General features: G+C 39.3%; 1 pseudogene; it reads right to left on the reverse strand.

The window, feature by feature from the left end:
• Positions 1–20,773, reverse strand: part of LOC101400350 (protein FAM186A pseudogene) — a 35,025-nt pseudogene extending 14,252 nt beyond the window's left edge.
• Positions 20,774–25,278: the final 4,505 nt, after the last annotated feature.

Raw genomic sequence — 25,278 nt, forward strand, 5'->3', positions numbered from 1 at the left:
TCAGGGTTTGTATAGTAGACTAGGTTGTGGTAATAGATAGACTCAAATACGTTATGGCTCAACGAAATGAAAGTTAATTTTTTCTCACATAAGACTCTTGGGTGAGTGAATTGATTGTTGGTCACACTTTTCTCAATGTGGTCATTAGGGTTCCAGGTGAAGGAGGCTCTGTCATCTTCAACATATGGATCTGAAGGTTGCCATTGACATTTCCATCCCACAGAGTGAGAAAAAAAATGGCAGAGAAATGCATATGTGGATGATTTTTATTGGCCAGTCTTGCACATCACTTCCACTCATATTCCATTGGCTAGTTCTCATTCATATGACCACATCTAAGTGCAATATATACTGTGAGATTTGGTCTGGCTGTGTGCCCAGGAGAATAGGAGAACAGAGATTTGGATGAACACCTAGCAAGCTTCTCATCTCACACAGAATAAAATCCAAAGTCCTTACCAGACTTACAGCCCTTACAAAGTCTGGCCCATGGCTACATCTCCAAACTTTCTTCAATCTTCCTCCTGCTGATTTTCATCCAGCCTCACCGGCCCTCTTTCTGGTCCTTACACTTACCAAGTCTGTTTTTACCCCAGGGTCTTTGCAACTGCTGTTTGTTCTGTCTATAACTGTATTCCCCAGATTTTCATATCTCACTCCCTCACTTCACTGAGTTCTCAATTTAAAAGCTGTCTCCTCAGAGAGACCATCCATAGCCACCATCTCCACATCTTCTAAGCCCTTGACCATTTCCCATCACTGCCAAATCATTTGTCATGTTTCATTTTTCTTTATGGAAACTGTAACTTGTTCGTCTGTTTATTTATGGCCTGTGCCAATAATTTTCATAGTAGGCACACAATAAATATTTGTTGAATTTAATTAATTGATTAAGGTAGAAATTATCTTGGTTACGCATCAGATTTAATTTACCATAGTATTCTATGAAATACCTTTCCAATCTTACAGATTTTCTTTCTCAAAGAACGTTCTCCAGGATGTTTATTTGTATCCCTTATTCGTAGAATGGGGAAAATCGCGTACCTATTTCCTAGAGTGATGGTCAAGATTATATGAGATAATGTATGTGAAATGCTGAGCACCGCGTGTCCTGCATGGTCACATGAGCAGCGTGCACTCAACAAGTGCTGGCTGTGATCCTCCTACCGCTGCTGCCACCTCCAGATTCCTACAGGGAAAGCATTAAAAGTGCGGAAAAGGGGGAAAATCTCTTAATCATGAACATATTCCTAAAACACTATATTATCTAAATTTAAGGGGAAAAATGAAGGATCTAAAATATAGCTATCTACTATCCTGATGGTAAAGTAAAACGTAGGCAAGTTCTGAATTGCCTTTCATTTATTCAAATTGTTATTTTATAAGGAAAAATCTAGACTCTCAACCTTTCCAGCACCAGTTTGATTGCAATAATATAACAGTTTAGAATATTACAGTCATTCTTTCAACGTGACCTAATGAAGAAAAAGCAGAACCAAATCCTTCTGGTAACAGCCCATACAGTGTCTAATGCATTATTGAACATGACAGGGGTTTCCATTTGGTTTTTACTTGCAGATTAAGAATACATTCAATCATAGAGTTGACGAATTACATCTGATCTATTCCAGCTGACAGAACCATTAAAGATGATATAGTTAATGCTGGATAATCCAGTATCTTGGATAAATCTCATGAAAACTATGATCAAAACAACCCATATGAGCAAGATGAACCAGGAAATGGCTCCCAAACACTAAAAGAGCCTGAGAATATTTGGCTAGTAAAAACAGTGAAGTAATTGTTTAAAAATAAAGAATCTATTTGTTTTTGTAGCAAGCATTTTAAAAAAGAAGCTCTCCCTTGACTCTTTGGTATAAATATCTCTTTCTCTGATGTTACTGAATAATTCTATAGGCCTCAGTACTGGGTTACCAACAGAGAGGGTGGGTGAGTTGGTCTTCGTCTCCCTTACTGCTTGCTCTGGCACTGGCAGGCTCTCCTTCCCAGGTCTAGCCAAAGAAGGTTATAGGTCCTATATGTGATACGTTAAAGGCATAGCATACATCTACTGAAAGGAGCTGGGATTTGTGACAGTGATTAAAACACAATTCCAATGAACGTGTAGTGTATGAAACACAGCACTCCTCTCCTTGCCCCCAACGCTAGCCACAGACAGTTTTCAGCACAATTCTTATCCCAAACCCTACTTGATATTCATTACACTGTTACCCAGCCTCCTCTACTTCAGGCTGAGCTGCACACTGGGAAATGTAGTCTCCGAATGGACATAGAAATAGAATTGCCGATAGGGAATAAAGAGAGATTATGACTTTGGTTGGCTCAGATGACAATTCTACTTCTTCTGCTCAGTGTAACCCCTCATCCTGGAGTTAAGGGCAAGCAGTGGGGGAGAGTCAAAGTCTTCCTCTTGCTTTGGGGTTGTTCTTACTGTTTTGGTTCAAAGGGTAGTGTTGTGTCATCCAAGAATATATTTCTCAATCCCTACCCATTAATGATGCGGTTAGTGGAAAGTCCCTCTGAACTTTGACGTATCTTCTTCTCTTATCTTTAGTTTACAATACTGCTGTCAGATTTTTATCTCTTTGTATATTCTCATGGGTATTTTAATGAGAAATTGAGAGGAGGTCTGTTAGGGATTGCTAATTTGCTGCCATGTTAACCCGAAAGTTTGTCTAAATTATTTGATTTTATTTATTATTAAGAAAGAGCAATTGAGCAGAATAATTGGATCTCAACTGAATGGAATCATTATGATCCTCTAAGGACCAATCGCGAATACTTAGTCTCTTTGACTTTTGGAGATAGAAGGGAAATTGGACATCGTCTACTCAAAACCCTCACTTTATCTTAGGAATCTGATGGCTCGAGGATCAGTGTCATGCCCAAGGACACAGGTAGTTAGGGTTAGATAGCAGAGCAGGTACTCCATATCAATGGGCTAATATTAGTTTGCAACTCTTATTTATTATAGTTTGAATGGAAGCGAGGAGAGGGAAAGGGGAGGGGAAATACCAAATATCTATTATAGTTCAGGCCTGTGCCAGGTGCTTTCCATATATTCTCTATTTTGACCTTCATCACAACCTATTAAAAGTATGTGTTGTTCTCTACATAATGCCAGTAAAGGATTTTATTTTTATTAAAAGTAAGAGATTTTTAAATTTAAAGTTTTTGCAGAGCAACTACTCAAGTGACTAAATGCATTTATCTCAGAAAGTTAAAAAAAAAAAAAAAAAAAAGTAAGGGATCTTTATTTCTAATGACCAGACTGTTTATGTTTCTATCTGGGATACCTCCTACTAAAATTGAAGTAGCCGGGAACCTGAGTTAGTAATTAGGAAGTCACTTTGTAAATACTATAATGAAAGAAAAAAAACTATGGATAAATTGGAGGAATATTTTATGAGGAGATGAGGCTCTGTGAACTACCCCTACCCTACCAGAGTACACACATTTAACTGATCATATCTGTGTTCGGCCAAATTCCTCACAGGATGTAGACTGACAAATATTATTATCTTATGACTCTTGGGCTTCTCTTTTCTATGCTTTACATTGGCCACCTCCTTTGGTTCTCATGGTCTTTATCCAGACAGGGTAGAGTAAAATTGACTAGATTTTCCCTTATATTATAGTCCTGACTCCCTGAGATTACATGATAACCTTGATTGGAGTTTTGGTTGTTGTCAAAGCAATTCAAGCAAACATTTACAGCCTCTACCTTTACCACCATGATGGCTAATCTCATTCATTATATGTAGATTAGACCACTTTTTCCCTCCTAGAGAACAACTTGACATTTTCTTTCCAAAATTTTAGCAAGTGCTTTCATTATCTCTCCCATGCATTTACCACTTGGATTATTGTGTCAAAGTAATCAAATTGTGGGATAAATTGAAGTCACTCTCTCTGTGTTAATCTTGGAACCACAGCTCTAGAAGAGACTTTAGGATACCATCTTACCCAAGACTTCCTGTAGGTGAATGAATGCCTTCATCATGCACACCATGAGCTTACCTCGTCTTCTATTAATTAAATCCAGAAATTACGTAGAACAATTTCTTTGGAAATTCACTTCAGCTGACATTAAAAAAAAGTAGTGATTATTCCTTATGTTTTAATTTAACTTTATTTCTTCTTCATTATTTTTTTTTTCCTGGGAGAGATGGGTAGAAGAAGGGCAGAATTTCAGGTTTGTGGAATGACTGTATGGGCATTGAGGCAGAAGCCAGGCAGATAAATGAAAGGTGACCCCACAATGGCATGGCTGGATAAACCATGACCAGAGATAGGAGTGATGGGATAAGGTGTGAGGAATGGCCTTGACATTCAAGGAGGTTTGGGCTTGAATTTCCTACATATGTTATATACATTTTCCATCTCACCTTAATGGTCAGCTAGCACAGGAAACCAGTTGGTTGTTATATCCAGGAAAGAAACAGAAGACCTGAGAGGGCAGACCTGGGAGTGGGGCTCATTGGAAAAGGCAGGCTGCCCAGACAACAGTGAGGCTACCTTTATTGCTCTGTGGAGCAACGGTCACACCCCTCACAACCTCCCACATGTGCCGGAAGAATCTCTATTCCAGAGGTAGAGTTTGTGAAAGAGAAAGATACATAAATGCTCTGGACATCAGAAGGCTCCAGGACGACCTCAGTGACTAAGGCTATTGTTTTATTTTGTGAGGAAGATAAGCCCTGAGCTAACATCTGATGCCAAGCCTCCTCTTTTTGCTGAGGAAGATTGGCCCTGGTATGGGATGCCGCCACAGCATGGCCTGACAAGAGGTGTGTCGGTGCGCACCAGGGATCCGAACCCGGGCCGCCAGCAGCAGAGTGGACGCACTTAACGGCTGCACCACAGGGCTGGCCCCTAAGGCTATTTTTATAATCAAGCTGTGGACAGTATTCCCTGACTCTAAAGACCCTTATGGAGATTTGAGAGGCAAATTTTTTTACTAAGTCTTATTAATTTTAAAATGGCTGAGTGCTTGCTTTGGCTGGGACAAAATGCCCTTTTAGTATCAAACCAAAAAACTACCTTGACATCTTTTGAGGTGGTGAAGGGAAACAAGAATAGTGAGTGTTATTTGGTGTGAAGAAGGCATTGCCCTCTTCCATCGCCCTAGACCTCTGACCACAGCAGCGACACAGACCAAGGTTTTCAGTCAGTAGCTTATCAAACCAGGGGATGCACATGCTCACTAGGACATCAGTTCACCAACAGCAGTGGGGACTTCCTTCTCTCTGCTCCCTGTTTATTCAAGTGTCACAGGTATAGCCTCACTGATGAATGTGTTTTCATTCCAAGGCAGATTCTCCAAAACCTGGCATTAAATTTATTCTACAAGCTTACGGACGTAAGAAACAAGAGACCAGCTTTGAACTCAGCCTGATGCTTCTTTGCAGACTGTGTTAATCAGAGGCTTTCTGAATCTATTCAAGAATTCTTTTTTCTCACCCCAAAGAGTCAAATCTAAACTGGATTGAATTTTAGTTAAAAAAAAGTTGAAGAAAATATTGTGGTAGAAAACAATTCTCTGTAAAGGTATAAATATCCTGATGAACCAGGACGGAAATTATGCTTGATATATAAAGCATTTTCCACTGACTTACATTTGCAAAGGAGGCTACCTGCTCTTGCAATAGAGACCTGCTCAAGTTCATATACACCACTTAGTGCTTCTGGGCTTAAGGCAGTTCTCACAGTAATTTATTTCTGAGTGTATGAGTAGTAAACACTCACTGTACAAGGTTTATAAAATACAGAAACCTATACGGGAGAGTGAAATCCTCTAGTAAACCTCTAATCAGTGATAACCACTGTTAACATTTTAACATTTGGGTATTTCCTTCTAGCCTTTTTCTATGCATTTCTTTAACGTAGTTAAGATTAGACTATGTATAAGGTAACAGAGGATGACATTTTGCAAACATTAAACAGATGCTTTTTTGTTTCTCCCTTTTATTTCCTTTTACCCTTCAAAGTGCAAGATTGGATTCCTGAGCTTCTTGCCCCAGGGAGAGAGGAGTTTGGCTGTGCCCAGAAACTCTTCCAACCTTTTGTCCCTTTCTCAGTAGACTGTACCACCATCCAACCAGTTGCTTAGACCGGAATCCTTGGAGTCAGGCTGGGCTCTTTTCCTCTCATACTCCACAGCTGTTTAATCAACACATTTTACTGGCTCTACTTTCAAAACATAGCCCTAATCTGGACACTTCTACCCATCTCCACTTATGTCATCCCAGGCCAAACCACAGTCATCTCTTGCCTGGACTAATGCAACAACCTCTGCCATTTCTTGCTTCACCTCTTCCCTCCCTACAGTCAATTGCCCACTCAGCAGTCAGATGGATATTTTAAAAACACTAGTCCGATTCTATCACCTCCCTGCTCAAGTCTTCCAAGTGGTTTCCTATCATCCTTAGAATAAAACCCTAACTGTGTTTTACAGTAATGGTTCTCAAACATTTTGTTCTCAGGACCCCTTTTCACTCTTAAAAAATCATTGAGGGCTCCAAAGAGCTTTTGTTTATGTGGCCTGTATCTATCAACACGTAATACATGAAAAATTAAAAATTAAATAATTTAAAATAATAATAAACCTATTACGTGTTAGCATAAACAACATTTTATGAAAAATAGATATATTTTCAGAAATAAAAATAACATAGTGAGAAGGTCATTGTTTTATATTTTTGCAAATCTCTTTAATATCTGGTTTGATAGAAGACAGCCGAATTCTCATATTTGCCTCTGCATTCAATCTGTTATAATATGTTGTTTTGTTTGAACTATATGTAGAAGCCTCACACAGAAAAGTATTTGGGAGGGCCGGCCCCGAGGCTTAGCGGTTAAGTGCGCGCGCTCTGCTACTGGCGGCCCGGGTTTGGATCCTGGGCGCACACCGACGCACCGCTTGTCCGGCCATGCTGAGCCCACGTCACACATACAGCAACTAGAAGGATGTGCAACTATGACATACAACTATCTACTGGGGCTTTGGGGGGAAAAAAAAGGAGGAGGATTGGCAATAGATTTTAGCTCAGAGCCGGTCTTCCTCAGCAAAAAGAGGAGGATTAGCATGGATGTTAGCTCAGGGCTGATCTTCCTCACAAAAAAAAAAAAAAGAAAGAAAAGTATTTGGGAAAAAGAGGCCCTCATGGAACCCCTGAGGATCTCAGGAACCCCCATGGGCCCCCAACTTTGAAAACAGCTGGTCTACAAAGTCCAATATGATCTGTCCCCTGCCCGTCTCTCCAGTTTTCTCCCTAACTATCTCTCCTTTCTCATTCGCTGTTCTAGCTATCCCAGCCTCTGACCAGCCTCCTATTGGTCCTTGGACTCTCCAAGCAAGTTCCCACCTCAGGGCCTTTGCTCTCGCTGTTCCCTATGCCTGGACATTTTTTCTCTATATCTGTGTTTGGATCCTTCTGTCATCTCATTCAGGTGTCAGGTTAAATTTATCTCACAGAGGCCTTGCTGGGTCACTCTTTCCAAATAGCACCCATCTCCTCTCTTACCCCATTATCCATTATTCTCTATCACCCATCCTGCTTGTTTATTTTCATCAAACTTATAACATTGGATTTTGATTATATATTTATTTGACTATATGTTCTATGCCTTCTGCACTAGAATATAAGCTCTATGAGGTCAAAGCCTTATTTTTCCTTGTATGACATTGTATCTCCACACCAGGAAAGTAATTTTGTCAATAAATATTTATTGAATGAATGAATTAGTAAATAAATAAACCATTGATTAGCTTTGAGTCTCTAACCAGATGACTTTTCTTGCATCTTTAGATAATGGCCTTAAAAATTGGGCTTTGTTAAGAGAAAGAGAAATTTCTATGTGATAGAGACCCTATTTTGACATATCAAAATGCAATCATGTCTAATAGGATCATAGATCTGTGACCTTGACAAGGTTGAAAGGGTGTCCCTGTCCTGGCCTTGGAGATTGTGGGAAGAGGAAGGGAGATGTTTGAAGGGGAAACATGTGGCTGGACACCTATGTTCTGAGTTCTCACTGCAGCTGAAGCCCTGCAGCACGGGAGTGTGCTAGGTAGATTAAGGGAAATGCTGAGGGCAGACCTCGTCCCCACATCCCCTTGTGCATCTGGAGTCCTTAAAGTGAATGCTTCTCAGGCTTCATCAGAGTAATGGTATCTACAAGCATAGTTAGTAGAAAACAGGATTTTTTACTTGACTTGACTTGGCTTTACTCTCCTTTCCTATAAGCTGTCTTGATTCCCTCGAGACATGCAATGTGAAAGTGGACATGGAAGCTGGCTGAGAGCCTCACTCAGAAGTTGACCGGAGCGGGTAATGGTGGTGGAGTGAAATGACACCAAGTCCACACCTGCAGGATGGAATTACTGAACCAGGGACCAGATGGGAGTCATAACCAGAATTCAAGCACCTGTAGCTAAAAGGGGGGACCGAGTCACAGAGAGGACCCCGAGGCCCAAATCAAGCCCCAAACCAATGATGCATTAGCTACAGACAGTGGAGGAGTGAGAAGTAATCAGGCAGGGGAGGGACATTGTTGTGAAGACCGAGGCGGCAGAAGGCAGTAAAAGGGCCTGTGGGGTGCCCAAACTTCCACCATTCCTCTCTGCTTGAAGTCCTTAAGGCTTTCCACCCCTATATGGCCAAACGCCACCTTGGAGTGGTAGCAGAGAGAGGGCAGAAAACCAGAGTATGTATTCAAAAGAGTCTGAGTTAAAGTTTTTTTTTTGTGTGTGTGTGTGAGGAAGATCAGCCCTGAGCTAACATCCATGCTAATCCTCTTCTTTTTGCTGAGGAAGACCAGCTCTGAGCTAACATCTATTGCCAATCCTCCTCCTTGTTTTTTTTGCTCCCCCAAAGCCCCAGTAGATAGTTGTATGTCATAGTTGCACATCCTTCCAGTTGCTGTATGTGGGACGCAGCCTCAGCATGGCCAGACAAGCGGTGCATCCGTGCGCGCCCGGGATCCGAACCCGGGCCGCCAGTAGCGGAGCGTGCGCACTTAAGCACTAAGACTCCGGGCCGGCCCTGAGTTAAAGTTTTTTATTGTCAAAATTACTGAACTGTTCTGAGATTACTGGAGGGGGTAAATATAGATAGGGAAAGTTGCTAGTCCTAGTTCATGAAACTCTCTGGTATTCCCTCTCCCACCTCCTGAAAGCCAACATTGTGTTGGGGAGGACCATTGTCATTTTAATCTTTGACATGAATTGATAATTGACAAAAGAAGAAACACAAATGGATAATACACACACACACACACACACACACTTTACTATAAGAGAGACAAACTAAAGGAACAATGAAGTACCTGATGAGAGAGTCTTTTAAATTGGCAAAGATTTTGTTGAATGATGTTATCAAATAAGGAAAAGGAGATATAAACACTGTCATGCTTGGCTAGTGATGGTACATTTCTGGAAGATAACTTGTCAATATTCATCCACTTCTAGGAGTTTATCTATGGAAACTGGTAAAGATAGTGATCATCAACTAACCAATAAGAATTGAGAAATTTCTTTTATGGATCATGCTTTCAGTGTCATACCTGAGAAATCTTTGCATAGCCCAAATCACAAAGATTTTCTCCAATGTTTTCTTCTAGAAGTTATATAATTTCAGAGTTTACATATAAGCCTATTGTCCATTTTGAAACAATTTTTGTATATGGTACAAGGAATAAATGAAAGTTCATTAAAATTTTTTTTTTCCTGTGGATAGTCAGTTGTTCCTGCACTGTTTGTTGAAAAGACTATCCTTTCTCCACTGAATTGCTTTTGCACCTTTGTCCAAAAAAATCAATAGACCACATATATGTGGGTCTATTTCTGGACTCTTTATTTTGTTCCATTGATCTATTTATCCCTTTCTTGATGCCAATACCCCAATGTCTTGATTACTATGGTTTATTATAATAAGTCTGGAAATCAGGGAGTGGAAGTCCTTTAACTTTGCTCTTCTTTTCAAAGTTGTTTTGGCCATTCTAAGTCTTTTGCGTTTCCATACGAATTTTAGAATCAGCTTGTTTATTTCTACAAAAAATCCTCCTAAGATTTTGATCGGGATCGCATTGATTTTATAGTTCTAATTGGAAGAATTGACGTCTTAACGATATTCAGTCTTCCCATCCATGAACATGGAATATGTCTCTTTTTACTTAGGTCTTCTTTGTTTTTTATCAGTAGTGTTTTGTAGTTTTCAGAGTACAAGTCTTTCACTTCTTTCGTCAAATTTGTCTCTAAACGTTTTACTCTTTTTTATGCTAAAGTGAATGAAATTACTTTTTAAATTTCATTTTAATAGTGTTCATCGCTAGTATATAGAAATACAATTGACTTTTGCAGATTTGTTTTGTATCCTGAAAGCTTGCTAAACTCACATATTAGCTATTGTGGTATTTTTGTTGACTCTGAAATTTTCTCCAAACATGGTCATGTCTGCAAATATAGTTTTAAAACTTCCTTTCCAAACTGGATCTCTTTTACTTGTTTTTCTTGCCTTATTGCACTGGCTAGACTCTGTTCTAAAATTCTGAAAAGTAGTGAAAGCAGACATCCTTGTCTTATTTCTGATCTTAGGAGGAAAATACATCATTAAGTACAATGTTAACTGTAGGTTTCTTTGTAGAGATGTCCTTTTTTAGATTGAAGAAGTTGCTTTCTATTCCTAGATTGCTGACAGGTTTGTTTGTTTGTTTCAATCAGGAATAGATGTTGGATTTTTGTCAAATCCTTTTTCTGTGTTTATTTGTTGGTCATATGATTTTTCTTTTTAAATCTGTTAACAGGAAAAATTATATTGATTGACTTTTGGATGTTAGACCAATCTTGAATTTCTGGAATAAGCCTCTAATGTCATGGTCACTTTAGGGCGATTGGTCTGTAGTTTTACTTTTCTTGTAATGTCATTGTCTGGTTTTGGTATCAGAGTAAACCTAGTCTCATAGAATAAGTTTGGAAATATTCCTCCCTCTTCAATTTTCTGGAATAGTTTGCACAGAATTCTGTAATTTCTTTTTTAAATATTTGGTGAATTCAGCAGTGAAGCCATCTAAGCCTGAAATTTTTTTTGTATGAAAGTTTTTAACTAAGAATTCAGTTTCTTTAATTGATACAGAACTTTTCAGGTTATATAGTTCTTCTTGAGTGAGCTTTGATAGTTTGTGTCTTTCAAGGAATCTTTCCATTTCATCTAAGTTATCAAATTTATTGATATTGTTCATAGTATTTTCTTATTATCCTTTTAATATATGTAGTGCCTATAGGGATGTCTTCTCTCTCTTTCCTAATATTGGTAATTTGTGGCTTCATTTTTGTTTTCCTAATTAGTCTAGTGAGAGGTTTATTAATTTTATTGATCTTCTCTAGGAACTAGATTTTGGTTTTATTAATTTTTTCCTACAGTTTTCTATTTTATTGGCTTTTGCTCTGCACTTTATTTCTTTTCTTCTGCTTACTTTGACTTTCATTTACACTCGTTTTTCTTCTTCTTTTAAGTGGAAGCTGCAGTCATATTTTTGACACCTTTCTTCTTTTCTCTTAGGAGTATTTAGTGTTATTAACTTCCCTCCAAATATTATTTTAGCTGCCACCCACAAATTTTGTATGTTGTGCTTTTTTTTTTTTTATAATTTTATTTATTTATTTTTTCCCCCAAAGCCCCAGTCGATAGTTGTATGTCATAGTTGCACATCCTTCTAGTTGCTGTATGTGGGACGCGGCCTCAGCATGGCCAGAGAAGCAGTGCATCAGTGCACGACCGGGATCCGAACCCGGGCCGCCAGCAGCAGAACGCGCGCACTTAACCGCTAAGCCACGGGGCCGGCCCATATGTTGTGCTTTTATTTTCATTCAGTTCAAAATACTTTCTAATTTTTTTTTTTTACTTTTTATCTGACCCATGGGTTATGTAGAAGTGTATTATTTAGCTTCCAAATATTTGAGGATTTCCCAGTTGCTTCTTATTTCTAATTCAATTCTATCACTAACAGAGAACATACTTTATGTAATTTGAATGATTTAAAATCTACTGAGGCTTGTTTTATGGCCCCAAATATGGTATTCCTTGGTAAACGTTCTGTGTGCACTTGAGAAGAAAGTCTACTCTGCTGATCACGTGTACAGTGTTATACAAATGTCATCTAGGTCTTGTTGGTTGATAGTGTTGTTTAGATCTTTGTAATTGTGGATTTCTCTATTTCTCTTTGATATTCTATCATTTGTGTGTGTGTGTCATGTATTTTGAAGCTCTGTTATTAGTATATAAATGTTTACGATTATTATAGTCTTTTAATGAATTGACTCCTTTATCTTTATGAAATGACCTTTCTTACCCCAGATAATATTCTTTGCTCTAAAATCTACTTTGTCTGGTATTAACATAGCCATTCCAGCTTTCTTTTGACTTGTGTTAGCATGCTATACCTTTTCCCATCCTTTTACTAGTAACATACTTGTATCTCTATATTTAAAGTGTTTCTTGAAGGCAGTATATAATTGGGTTTTGCTTTTTTTTATCCAATCTGACAATCTCTGCCTTTTTTTTTTTTAAAGATTTTTATTTATTTATTTTTTTCCCCCCAAAGCCCCAGTAGATAGTTGTATGTCATAGTTGCACATCCTTCTAGTTGCTGTATGTGGGATGCGGCCTCAGCATGGCCGGACAAGTGGTGCGTCGGTGTGCACCCGGGATCCGAACCCGGGCCACCAGCAGCGGAGTGCTCGCATTTAACCGCTAAGCCATGGGGCTGGCCCACTGCCTTTTAATTGAGATATACATACTCTTTTAATTTAATGTGGTTGTTGATGTGGTTGTGTCTAAATCTATCACTTTGCTTTTACAGTTTGTCTCATCTACTTTTTCCCATTTTTCTTTCTTTTCTATCTTCTTTTAGATTAATTTTTTATTAATGATTCCATTTTATCTCCTTTGTTGACTCATTAGCTACAAGTCCTTATTGTGTTTTCAGTGGTTGTGTTAGGGTTTATAGTACACAATTTTAACCAATCACAGTCTACCTTAAAGTGATATATGATTTTGTGTAAAGTAGATGAACAGTATAACTGTGTGCTTCCATTTCTCCACCTCCCTTTCTTTGTGATATTGTTTTCATATATCTTATTTCTACATATTTTATAATCCTCCACATTATTATTTTTCTTTAAATAATCACTTAACTTTCAAAGAGATTTAATTAATAAGAAACACATTATTATTACCCACATATTTATTGTTTTCAGGACACTTCATTCTTTTGTGTAGATCCAGACTTCCAGTTGGTATAATTTTTCCTTTGCCTCAAGGACGTGTAACATTTCTTATAGTTCAGGTCTCTTAGTGATAAATTATTTCAGCTTTTAAATGTCTGAAAATGCCTTTTGCCTTCATTTTTGACATATATTTTCACTGGATTTAGAATTACACACAGTTGGCAGGTTTTTCCCCTCCGGTATTTTAACAATGTTTCTCCACTGTGTGCTCGCTTGCATTGTTTCTGACTAGTAATTTGTAGTCTGTCTTATCTCTGTGTGTAATGCCTCTCCTCCCTTTACATATTTTTCCTTTTTTTTTTTTAGAAATCGGTATTTAGGGTAGGAAACTTTCTTTCTTTTTTTTTCTTTTTGCAGGGAAAGATTTGACCTGAGCTAACATCTGTTGCCGGTCTTCCTCTTTTTATTTTTTTCCTTGCCAAAGCCCCAGTACATAGTTGTACATCCTAGTTGTAAGTCCTTCTAGTTCTTCCATGTGAGCCACCATCACAGCATGGCTACCAACAGACGAGTGGTGCAGCTCCATGACCAGGAAGTGAGCCTGGGCCACTGAAGTGGTGAGCACCAAACTTTAACCACTAGACCATCAGGGCTGGCTCTCTCCTTGTGTTATTTTTAAAATTTTCCCTTTATATTGCTTCCTTGAAAATTTTGATCATAATGTGCTTTTGTGTAGTTTTCTTCATGTTTCTTGCGATTGTGATTTGTTGAATGTCATGAATCTGTGTTTTTATAGTTTCATCAAATTTGGAAAATAAGTCTGCCATTATTTCTTCAAATATTTTTTATGTCTCCCCTTCTCTCTTAAGGACTCTAATTACACATATATTGGGGCACTGAGGTTGCCAACACCTCACTGATGCGTCTTCCTCTGTGCTACCCACATCTGGGCCACCCATACACATTTGTGTAGCTCTTCACATTTATTTGCTTCATGTCAGGTTAGGCAGTCAGCTTGATGCGGCAGAAATGACATATGTTTTACACACATCTTCAACTCCAGCATCTAGTTCTGTGCCCTCCCATAAAAGGCACTCAATAAATACACACTTGTGGACTAATTTACATATCAGTTTTGGTGCCTTCATTGTCTTCTTGCTTATGATTTATTAAAAATATTAGTTTGCTAAAACCTACAATTTATATTAAATTGCACTCATTGAAAACAAATAGAAATGAGTGGTCCCCATAGTGCTCGGCAGTGGCATTTTAGAGTGAAATTCTCTGCATGTTGTTCAATTGCAGGGGAACATTACACTCATGACTTCATCACAGATGGTTCTTTTACTGACTCAGTTTCAACACTTCAAATCAACATGGTTAGTCATATTAAGTTGCAAGTTGACCAAAGTAAACATTTCCTTAGATTACGTCAGATCACTAGCATTCCAGAGAAATTATGATTATCAGTAATTTTAATAACAATTCTTCTTGCTTTTATGTCTTATTTGTTTTCCTAAGACTTTATGCATTAATTTAATAAGGTTTTTTCTGGTTGGGTTAGACCTGACCATCTGGAAGTAATATGCAGTTTTATATCAAATAAAATAATATGCAATTTTCTGAAGTGGGCTTTTTATTTTATTTTAACAATAGGCAGCATTGGCTTTTTGCAGGCATTTGAGTTGATGACTGGAAGACAGAAACACAGATATGTAACTAATCAATATCAAAAGAATGATAGAGAAAAGAATACAAAATCTGATTTGTTTTTCTGTCTTTGAACGTGTATTGGAAGAATATATTTAATTCTTAAATAAAGAATCTGAATATGAATTCTTCTTGCACAAACATTTATAATTAATCCGTATTTCAGTCATGACAGAAAAGAAACGAAAATGAGATTACATCTAGCAAATGTTTTTCCCTTTATAGGAATGGAACTGCCAGCTTTTCACTTTATGGGCTAAAAGAAAAATGTGTGTGGCATTACAGAGTCAGCAATACCACGTTCCATTCCCTTCTAGCCATTCATCCTTCCCTGGGCATCTCACATGTCCCCACAACCTCTAGCCTTCCAGAGTCAACCTTTCCTTTAATACCAACTAACTTAATCCAAGCTCCTGACCTGAACAACTGCATGCAGTCCAGGTTATCTGGTTGCCCTCACCAAGTATTTCTGATAGTCCTCCAAGCATGCTTATCTGTCCCTCGAAGATGTTTCCCCTGCGTTTGTCCCTTTAGCCAGCCATTTTCCTCCAAACTGCTGCTCCTGTCTTGTATAATGGCTTGTCCAGGCTGTAGTGGCTTCTCCCTTACACCTGCACCCCATGCGTAGGTCCAAGCGTCTTCTTTATTTCTCCAAAGCATAGCTCGATAAGGTTGGGTTTTCTAGGAAACTCCATTGAAGGCTTGGAGATTACTGAATGGACTGTAATGTGGTCGAAAAGTATCCAAATATCACTCCTCTTAAGTCTTTGATCCATGCCCTTCTATAGGTCATCCTGTATTGGTCTTCTTTCTCCTTGATCCTCAGACTGCTGCCATCTTGCAAGGATCTTTGCTTGTGTCCTCCTACCTGAAACCCAGGCTCAATTTCTCTGGTTCCAGAGACCCCTTTCTCATTCCTGGACCTGTTTCCTTTCCTATTCTAGGCTGATTGGCAGTAGGAACACCCGTTGGCTTAGGAGCACGCCCACCCTCCATGTAGCATGTGGTCTGCCCACACCATCTCCCTCATCTGTTGTTTAGACAAGACACTCTCAACAGTTGACAACACATTTCCTGAAGGCTGGGTGATTCAGGCTTAACACCACGTCTGTGGAACAAAATCAAGAAGTCCAGCGCTTCTAAACCAACCCCAGTTTACTTCCTCTTCACAGTCTTTCCTCTGGTAAAAGGTGAAGATCAGATCCCTCAGTGCTTCTTGGCATGGTCTGGGGGTGTGTACAATGTCTCTCAGAAACCCTAGCCTCTATGGCACATCTGTGAAAATTAGAAAAAAGTGCCCTTTCTCTGGAAAGACTAGCACATCATGGACTGGTGAGCAGACCTGGCTGATTTCTCCGCCCCTAGCCAGGTGTCCTGGAGTAGGGCCCAGTCTACATGCTGCTCCACCGTGGCTCTGATTCTGCAAAGGCTTAGTCCTGTCACAAATACATGCCATGGTACAGCACTAAGAAAAGTGCTCAACACATCACTCTGAAACATCTGCAGTAGCATCATTTCATTGGTTTGGGGCTTTCCATGGGACTTTCCCCCAAAACAATGAAGAGTCTTATAGATCTATAAACAAACCGGCTCACAGAAGTGGTTTCCTCCAGAACAAAAGGAAGATCTGCCCTAGGATATATTCCAGCTGTCACCTTAGAACAGAGAAAAGACTGATGTGCTAGAAGTACAGATCCCGCTCCAGCAGAAAGACCTTTTCATTGGGAGAGACTTTTTTTTTTTTTACTTTTTTGAAAATTATTTTTAATTTAAAAAGGTCAAAAAAAAAAAAAAAAACCAGACAAAGCTCATGAAACCACCCTGCTTCCCTGACTCTTATGATCTTGCAATGGAACGTTCTGAATTTGGTCCATTATGAGAGGTTTTTAGAATAAAAATGTCGTTTTTCTATTGAGTGGAAGCAAAAATCAAGAATATTTTTTACAAAACAAAAAGTATTATACATTTCTACAGTTATTATCTGATTTAAGGAAAACACACCAATAACTCCCCCACCTCTGACCAACCCCTCCTCCACCGCCCAGGAGAATTGTGGGGTTGAGGAAGGCTTCCTGGGGCAGGCAATGCCTCAGCTAAGCCCTGAGGGAGAAGGAGACCCCCAGGCCAGACCCTCACCATCCTCTTGGAATCTCTGGCAGTGCATGTGTAAACTCATTTTACACAGACCCAGGGTTTTCAGGCCCCGCCCCCCGAGTCCCATTCATTCAACAAACATTTGTTTGAGCTGACTGTGTGCTTCCAGTCGCAAACTGAGACTCAGGAGCAGGTAATGGAGTGAGGGTCAGACTTTCAAACGCAGAGAGGACAAGGCTTCAGCCAGTTCCTCAGGCATCTGTGCTGCTGAGTTCTCCTTGCCTCCCCCCTGCCAGCTTCCCTCAAGTTCCGTCCCAGACTCCTCCACCTCCACTGGGGAGCCATACGTCCTCTACGTTTCATAGACATGACACAGGCCTAGAGGTCATGCAGCACAGATGGGCTCTGTCCGGGCAGGGCATCAGGGAGGACTCCCTGGAGGAGGATGCCAAGGCCTGAAAGGCAAGGAGACACCAGCCAGGCCCAGCCTAGGCATTGCTTTCAGACTGGGCTGGGACCCGGAGAGCCCGGGATCCCAGGCAGCTGGGAGAGCCTGGAGTGGGGATGGTGGAAGGGGCAGGTGGGAGAGCTGCAGGCTGGGGGTGGGGTGGGGGGGTTGGGGGGGGTGAAATAAGAGGATGTGGGGATAGGGCCCAAGCCCAATCGCTGGCGGGGCCTGCATGGCACGGCTTCGAGGTGCTGCTCTGTCCTTGCTTGCTTCATGGTCTCTCCCTCTCCTTGGGCGGGAGGCAGGACTTTCTCTATACAAAGTCCTAGAATTCTCTTCTCTGTCCTGGTTCTTGCTCCAGTCCTCAAATATACAGGTTGGAGTCTGCTCTACCAGAGAGAAATAAATAAAAGGTCACAAAAGAAGTCTACTTTGTCAACACTTTAGTGTGTATGTGTATTCATGGCCTTAGCTGCCTGTTTTGAAAAACAAGGCACTACTAAAAACATATTTTTTAAAAACAGGAAATACGGTGCTTCTGATTGCAATCTCATTTTCATTTTCTTTTTCTCTGTGAATATATCCTATACTCAAGTGGAATTTCACTGGTTATATGTGGGTAACTTTCCAAAGACACCCCAGTGAAACTCAGGAATTATCCCTGCTTTGTTGCATGATTTTAATTTTAAGCAAGGGCTTTCTAAAAATCTGTGCAACAAGAATATGTTTTTTTAAGGTAAAAAATGAGCTATTGGGTTCCCAGTGGGGATATAATTTTATCAGCTAGTATTTAGCAGTCTTAGGGAAGATGTTAGAGATGAAGTGCTTTGGTTCTCTTTTTAAAGAAAACTACAATAGCATCGTACATCATGTGCCTGGTCTCTGAAGGAATTGCAGATACCATTTATACGAGGCCATCTATTTGACTCGAGTTTATTTTGTTACTGTTTTTTTAATAAAACGATTAAATTGGATATTGACTTATAGTGTCCTTGGATATCCATTTAAGTAGACTAAAGAGTTGTGCAAACATGGAAATATGTGCACGTTCCTATCATGGGGATTAAAATAATTGCCCCAATCCAGCGATGCATGTGACAGAATGAGCCATCCACCTCCTCCCTCCTGGCTTCCCCCAACACCTCCAGAGACTGGGTTCATTCAAGGGTAACCACGGGCTGTAAATCTGTGATGAGATGGTCTTCCAGAGAATGTGTGTCTGTGTGTGTATGTGACCTGGGTCATCCTAAGGTTGGTGAGTACCTTTGAAGTGTGAAAGATTACATCAGCTCCTTACCCCTCTCCACCACCACCATTGTATTCCTATAGTCAATCAAGCCCTTGAGAAAGGTGGATGATCAAGCATTTTACATTTGAGAATTTGCAAAAGGAGCCACTGGCCTGCAAGCGAGAAGGCGCTGGTTCTGTGAGTGGTGGATGCCGAGACCACCTGGAGTCTGAAAGATAACTCTGTCTATGTACGGAAGCAGGGGAAAACTTGCCTACATGGGCATCAGGTCAGTGTCGGGGGCAGGAGCAGTACAGGACCTCAGCTGCTGCAGCAGATCAGCCACCACTTTGCCTCTGTGCTCACCCCGTTATCACAACAGGAAAAGTTGTCATGTGATTTAGGGACCACAGCTCCCAAAGACCTTAGAACACCCTGAGCCGAGGAAAGAGGGAATGTTACAGATCATTTCAGGACGATTCCAGTGCATGAGGGAGTGGGGGGTGGGGTGGTGGGATATCAGAGGATCTCTTACATCGAGGACGATCATCATCAATCAAAATATGCATCTAAGATTTGGGACAGGGAAAGGAACCACACAGACATGCAGGCAAGTCCTTATCTCAGGAACTTGCCTTACTGACAGGCACAAAAGTGAGAGTAACATAGTCTGTCTAATTAACAAGGAAAACTGACAAATACAGCAGTGTTTGCGTATTAGTTTTCTATTGCTGCTAACAAATCACCACAAATTTAGCTGCTTCAAACAATACATATTTATTATCTCATAGTTTCTCTTGCTCAGCACTCCATGTGTGGCTTAGCTGTATCTTCTGCTCAGAGTGTCACAAGGCTGACATCAAGGTGCTGGCTGAGGCTGTGATTTCACCTGAGACGAGGGGTCTTCTTCCAGTCTCATTGGTTGATGGCAGAATTCATTCCTTATGGTTGTAGGACTGAGGCCCTAAATTCTTAGAGGCCACCTGCTGTTTCCTGCCACATGGCCCTCCCCACAACATGGCAGTTTACTCTTCCAAATCCAGGAGAGCATCTCTGCTGCTATAAATCTCTCTCAGGGGAGGCATGAACACTCTTATAAAGAGCTCACCTGGTTAGGTCCGGCTCACCAGGGTAACGGCCCTCCCCAACCATTTTAACCATTCTTAAGTGTATAGTTAAGTGGCATTAAGTACTTTCACATTGTTTTTTATTTTATTTTTTTACTTGTAACCAATGGTTATTGCAGAATTACTCGCAATGGACATAGTGGAAAGAACTCAAGTGTCCATCACAGATGAATAGATAAACAATATGTGGTATGGACACATAATGCAAGATTATTCACTCATAAAAATGAATGAAATTCTGGTACATGCTAATAAATGGATGAACCTTGAAGACATTACACTAAGGGAAACAAGCCAGACACAAAAGCACAAATGTTGTATGATTCCACTTACTTGAGGTATCTAAAATAGGCAAATTCATAGAGACAGAAAGTAGAATAGAGGTTGCTGGGGGATGGAGGAATGGAGAGCTATTGCTTAATGGGAACAGAGTGTCTGTTTGGAATGATGGAAAATTTCTGGAAATAAATAGTGGTGATGTTTATACAACATTGTGAATGTCCTTAATGCTCTTGAATTGTACACTTAGAAATGGTTAAAATGGAAATTTTATGTTATGTGTATTCTACCACCATAAATTTTTTTTAAAAATTAAAAACAATGGCAACAAAATAAGACCCAGGGAAGTCCTCTTTAGCAGACAGCTGAGACTCAGGGAAAATGTTTGAAACTATGGCCATCTGCTGAAGGAAGCCATCTGGATTCCAGAGAAATCTCTCCTCTCTTGTGCCCGTGTGTGGGTCTGGAGAGTCACCTTTGGTCCGAGAAAGAGCAATCAGGAGTGTGAGCGCTGACGCTTCCCTCTGGGTCAGGAGCTGGTGGATGTTCTGATCACAGAGTGAGCCCTGCCAGTCCTGCTTGCAAGGGGGACATCTCTCTCCACGGGATGTGGACCTTTCCTTCAGGGACTCGCCCATGTTAGGAATTCTGGGTTTGCCGCTCCTCCACGTGTATTTTTTTTTCAATTTTTTGTTTATTGCAGTAACATTGGTTTATAACATTGTAAAAATTTCAGGTGTACATCATTATACTTCTATTTCTGCATAGATTACATCATGTTCACCACCAAAATACTAATTACAACCCATCACCACACACATGTACCGAATTATCCCTTTCGCCCTCCTCCCTCCCCCCTTCCCCTCTGGTAACCACCAATCCAATCTCTGTCCCTATGTGTTTGTTTATTGTTGTTATTATCTACTACTTAATGAAGGAAATCATACGGTATTTGACCTTCTCCCTCTGACTTATTTCACTTTGCATAATACCCTCAGTGTCCATCCATGTTGTCACAAATGGCTGGATTTCATGGTTTCTTATGGCTGAGTAGTATTCCATTGTGTATATATACCACAGCTTCTTTATCCATTCGTCCCTTGATGGGCACTTAGGTTGCCTCCAAGTCTTGGCTATTGTGAATAACGCTGCAATGAACACCGGGGTGCATGTATCTTTACCCATTGGTGTTTTCAAGTTCTTTGGATAAATACCCAGCAGTGGAATAGTGGTTCTATCCTTAATTTTTTTGAGGAATCTCCATACTGTTTTCCATAGTGGCTGCACCAGTTTGCACTCCAACCAGCAGTGTATGAGAGTTCCCTTCTCTCCACATCCTCTCCAACACGTGTTGTTTCCTGTCTTCTTAATTACAGCCAGTCTGATGGGCGTGAGGTGATATCTCATTGTAGTGTTGATTTACATTTCCCTGATAGTTAATGATGTTGAACATCTTTTCATGTGTCTGTTGGCCGTCTGTATATCTTCTTTGGAGAAATGTCTGTTCAGGTCTTTTGCCCATTTTTTAATTGGGTTGTTAGATTTTTTGTTGTTGAGATGCATCACTTCTTTATATATTTTGGAGATTAACCCCTTATCAGATATATGGTTTGCAAATATCTTCTCCCAATTGTTAGGTTGTCTTTTCGTTTTGTTGATGGTTTCCTTTGCTGTGAAGAAGCTTTTTAGTTTGATGTAGTCCCATTTGTTTATTTTTTCTATTGTTTCTCTTGCCCCGTCAGACATGGTGCTGGAAAATATGTTGCTAAGATCGAAGAGCGTACTGCCTATGTTTTCTTCTAGAAGTTTCATAGTTTCAGGTCTTACATTCAAGTCTTTAATCCATTTGGAGTTAATTTTTGTGTGTGGTGTAAGGTAAGGGTCTACTTGCATTTTTTTGCATGTGGTTATCCAGTTTTCTCAACACCATTTGTTGAAGAGACTTTCTTTTCCCCATTGTATGTTCTTGGCTCCTTTGTCAAAGATTAGCTGTCCATAGATGTGTGGGTTTATTTCTGGGCTTTCGATTCTATTCCATTGATCTGTGTGTCTGTTTTTGTGCCAGTACCATGCTGTTTTGGTTACTATAGCTGTGTAGTATATTTTGCAATCAGGGAGTGTGATACCTCCACCTTTGCTCTTTTTTCTCAGGATTTCTTTAGCTATTCGGGGTCTTTTGTTGTTCCATATAAATTTTAGGATTCTTTGTTCTATTTCTGTGAAAAATGTTGTTGGAACTTTGATAGAGATTGCATTGAATCTATAGATGGCTTTAGGAAGTATGGACATCTTAACTATGTTAATTCTTCCAATCCAAGAGCATGGAATATCTTTCCATTTCTTTGTGTCTTCTTCAATTTCTTTCAGCAATGTTTTATAGTTTTCAGTGTACAGCTCTTTCACCTCTTTGGTTAAGTTTATTCCTATGTATTTTATTCTTTTTGTTGCAATTGTAAATGGGATTGTATTCGTAATTTCTCTTTCTGATACTTTATTGTTAGTGTATAGAAATGCAACTGATTTTTGTTTGTTGATTTTGTATCCTGCAACTTGAACATATTCGTTTATTACATCTAAAAGATTTTTTTGTGGATTCTTTAGGGTTTTCTATATATAAAATCATGTCATCTGCAAATAGTGACAGTTGCACTTCTTCCTTTCCAATTTGGATCCCTTTTATTTCTTTTTCTTGCCTGATTCCTCTGGCTAGGACTTCCAGTACTATGTTAAATAGGAGTGCTGAGAGTGGGCATCCTTGTGTGGTTCCTGTTCTTAGAGGGATAGCTTTCAGTTTTTCACCATTGAGGATGATATTAGCTGTGGGTTTGTCATATATGGCCTTTATTATGTTGAGGTACTTTCCTTCTATACCCATTTTACTCAGAGTTTTTATCACAAATGGATGCTATATCTTGTCAAATGCTTTCTCTGCATCTATTGGGATGATCATGTGATTTTTATTCTTCATTTTATTAATGTGATGTATTACATTGATTGATTTGCGAATGTTGAACCATCCCTGCATACCTGGAATAAATCCCACTTGATCATGGTGTATAATCTTTTTAATGTATTGTTGTATGTGATTTGCTAGTATTTTGTTGAGGATTTTTCATTGATGTTCATCATTGATATTGGCCTGTAATTTTCTTTTTATGTGTTGTCCTTGTCTGGTTTTGGTATCAGGGTAATGTCAGCTTTGTAGAATGAGTTAGGGAGCTTCCCCCCTCCTCAATTTTTTGGAAGAGTTTGAGAAGGATAGGTATTAAGTCTTCTTTGAATGTTTGGTAGAATTCACCGGGGAAGCCGTCTGGTCCTGGACTTTTATTTTGGGGGAGGTTTTGATTACTGTTTCAATCTCCTTACTGGTGATTGGTCTATTCAAATTCTCTATTTCTTCTTGATCCAGTTTTGGAAGGTTGTATGATTCTAAGAATTTATCCATTTCTTCCAGATTGTCGAATTGGTTGGCATATAGCTTTTCATAGTATTCTCTTATAATCTTTTGTATTTCTGAGGTATCTGTTGTAATTTCTCCTCTTTCATTTCTGATTTTACGTATTTGTGCCTTCTCTCTTTTTTTCTTGGTGAGTCTAGCTAAAGGTTTGTCAATTACATTTATCTTTTCAAAGAACCAGCTCTTGGTTTTATTAATTTTTTCTATTGTTTTTTTGGTCTCTATTTCATTTATTTCTGCTCTGATTTTTATTATTTTCCTTTTTCTACTGATTTTGGGCTTTGTTTCTTCTTCTTTTTCCAGTTCCTTTAGGTGCATTGTTAGATTGTTTATTTGAGATTTTTCTTGTTTGTTGAGATAGGCCAGTATTGCCATAAACTTCCCCCTTAGAACAGCTTTTGCTGTATCCCATAAATTCTGGCATGTCATATTTTCATTTTCATTTGTCTCCAGTTATTTTTGGTTTCTCCTTTGATTTCTTCGTTGACCCAATCATTGTTCAGTAGCATTTTGTTTAATCTCCACATATTTGTGGCTTTTCTGATTTTATTCCTATAATTGATTTCTAGTTTCATACCGTTGTGGTCAGAAAAGATGCTTGGTATTATTTCAATCTTCTTCAATTTATGCAGACTTGTTTTGTGGCCTAATATATGATCAATCGTGGAGAACGTTCCAGGTGCAGTTCAAAAGAACGTGTATTCTTCGGTTTTTGGATGGAATGCTCTGTATATATCTACTAGGTCCATCTGTTCTAGTGTGTCATTTAAGGCCAATGTTTCCTTATTGATCTTCTGTTTGGATGATCTATCCGTTGGCGTAAGTGGAGTGTTAAAGAAGTCCCCTACTATTATTGTGTTACTGTCTATTTCTGTTTTTATGTCTGTTAATAATTGCTTTATATATTTAGGTGCTCCTATGTTGGGTGCGTAGATATTTACAAGTGTTGTATCCTCTTGTTGGATTGTTCCCTTGATCATTAAGTAATGTCCTTCTTTGTCTCTTTTTACAGTTTTTGTTTTAAAGTCTATTTTGTCTGATATGAGTACTACTACCCCAGCTTTCTTTTCATTGCCATTTGCATGGAGTATCTTTTTCCATCCGTTCACTTTCGGTTTGTGAGTTTCTTAGGTCTGAAGTGTGTCTCTTGTATGCAGCATATATATGGGTTTGTTTTTTTATCCAATCAGCCACCCTATGCCTTTTAATTGGAGCATTTAGTCCATTGACATTTAAAGTAGCTATTGATAAGTATGTACTTACTGCCATTTTTTAACTTTTTTTTCTCAGTGTTTTAGTAGTCCTTCTCTGTTCCTTTCTCCTTCTATACAGAATTGATGGTCACTTTAGTTTGACCTCTGTCTGAAAGCTGTACTCTTTAACTCCCCTCTTCCCTCCTTTTATGTTTTTGATATCATATCAAACCTCTTTTTTGTGCATTTGTATCCATTACTCTCTTATCATGGAAATAGATAATTTTTCCTATTTGTGGTCTTCTCTTTTCCCCTTAAATCAGTCCCTTTAACATTTCTTGTAGTACTGGTTTCTTGGTGACAAACTCTTTTAATTTTTGCTTGTCTGGAAAATTTTTGATCTCTCCTTCCATTTTGAATGATAATCTTGCCAGGTAGAGTATTCTTGGCTGTAAGTTTTATCCTTTTATCACTTTAAATATATCATGCCACT

This window comes from Ceratotherium simum, chromosome 17 (genome assembly GCF_057802395.1).
Source record: "Ceratotherium simum simum isolate JZ-2026a chromosome 17, ASM5780239v1, whole genome shotgun sequence".
NCBI classification, from domain to species: Eukaryota; Metazoa; Chordata; class Mammalia; order Perissodactyla; family Rhinocerotidae; genus Ceratotherium; species Ceratotherium simum.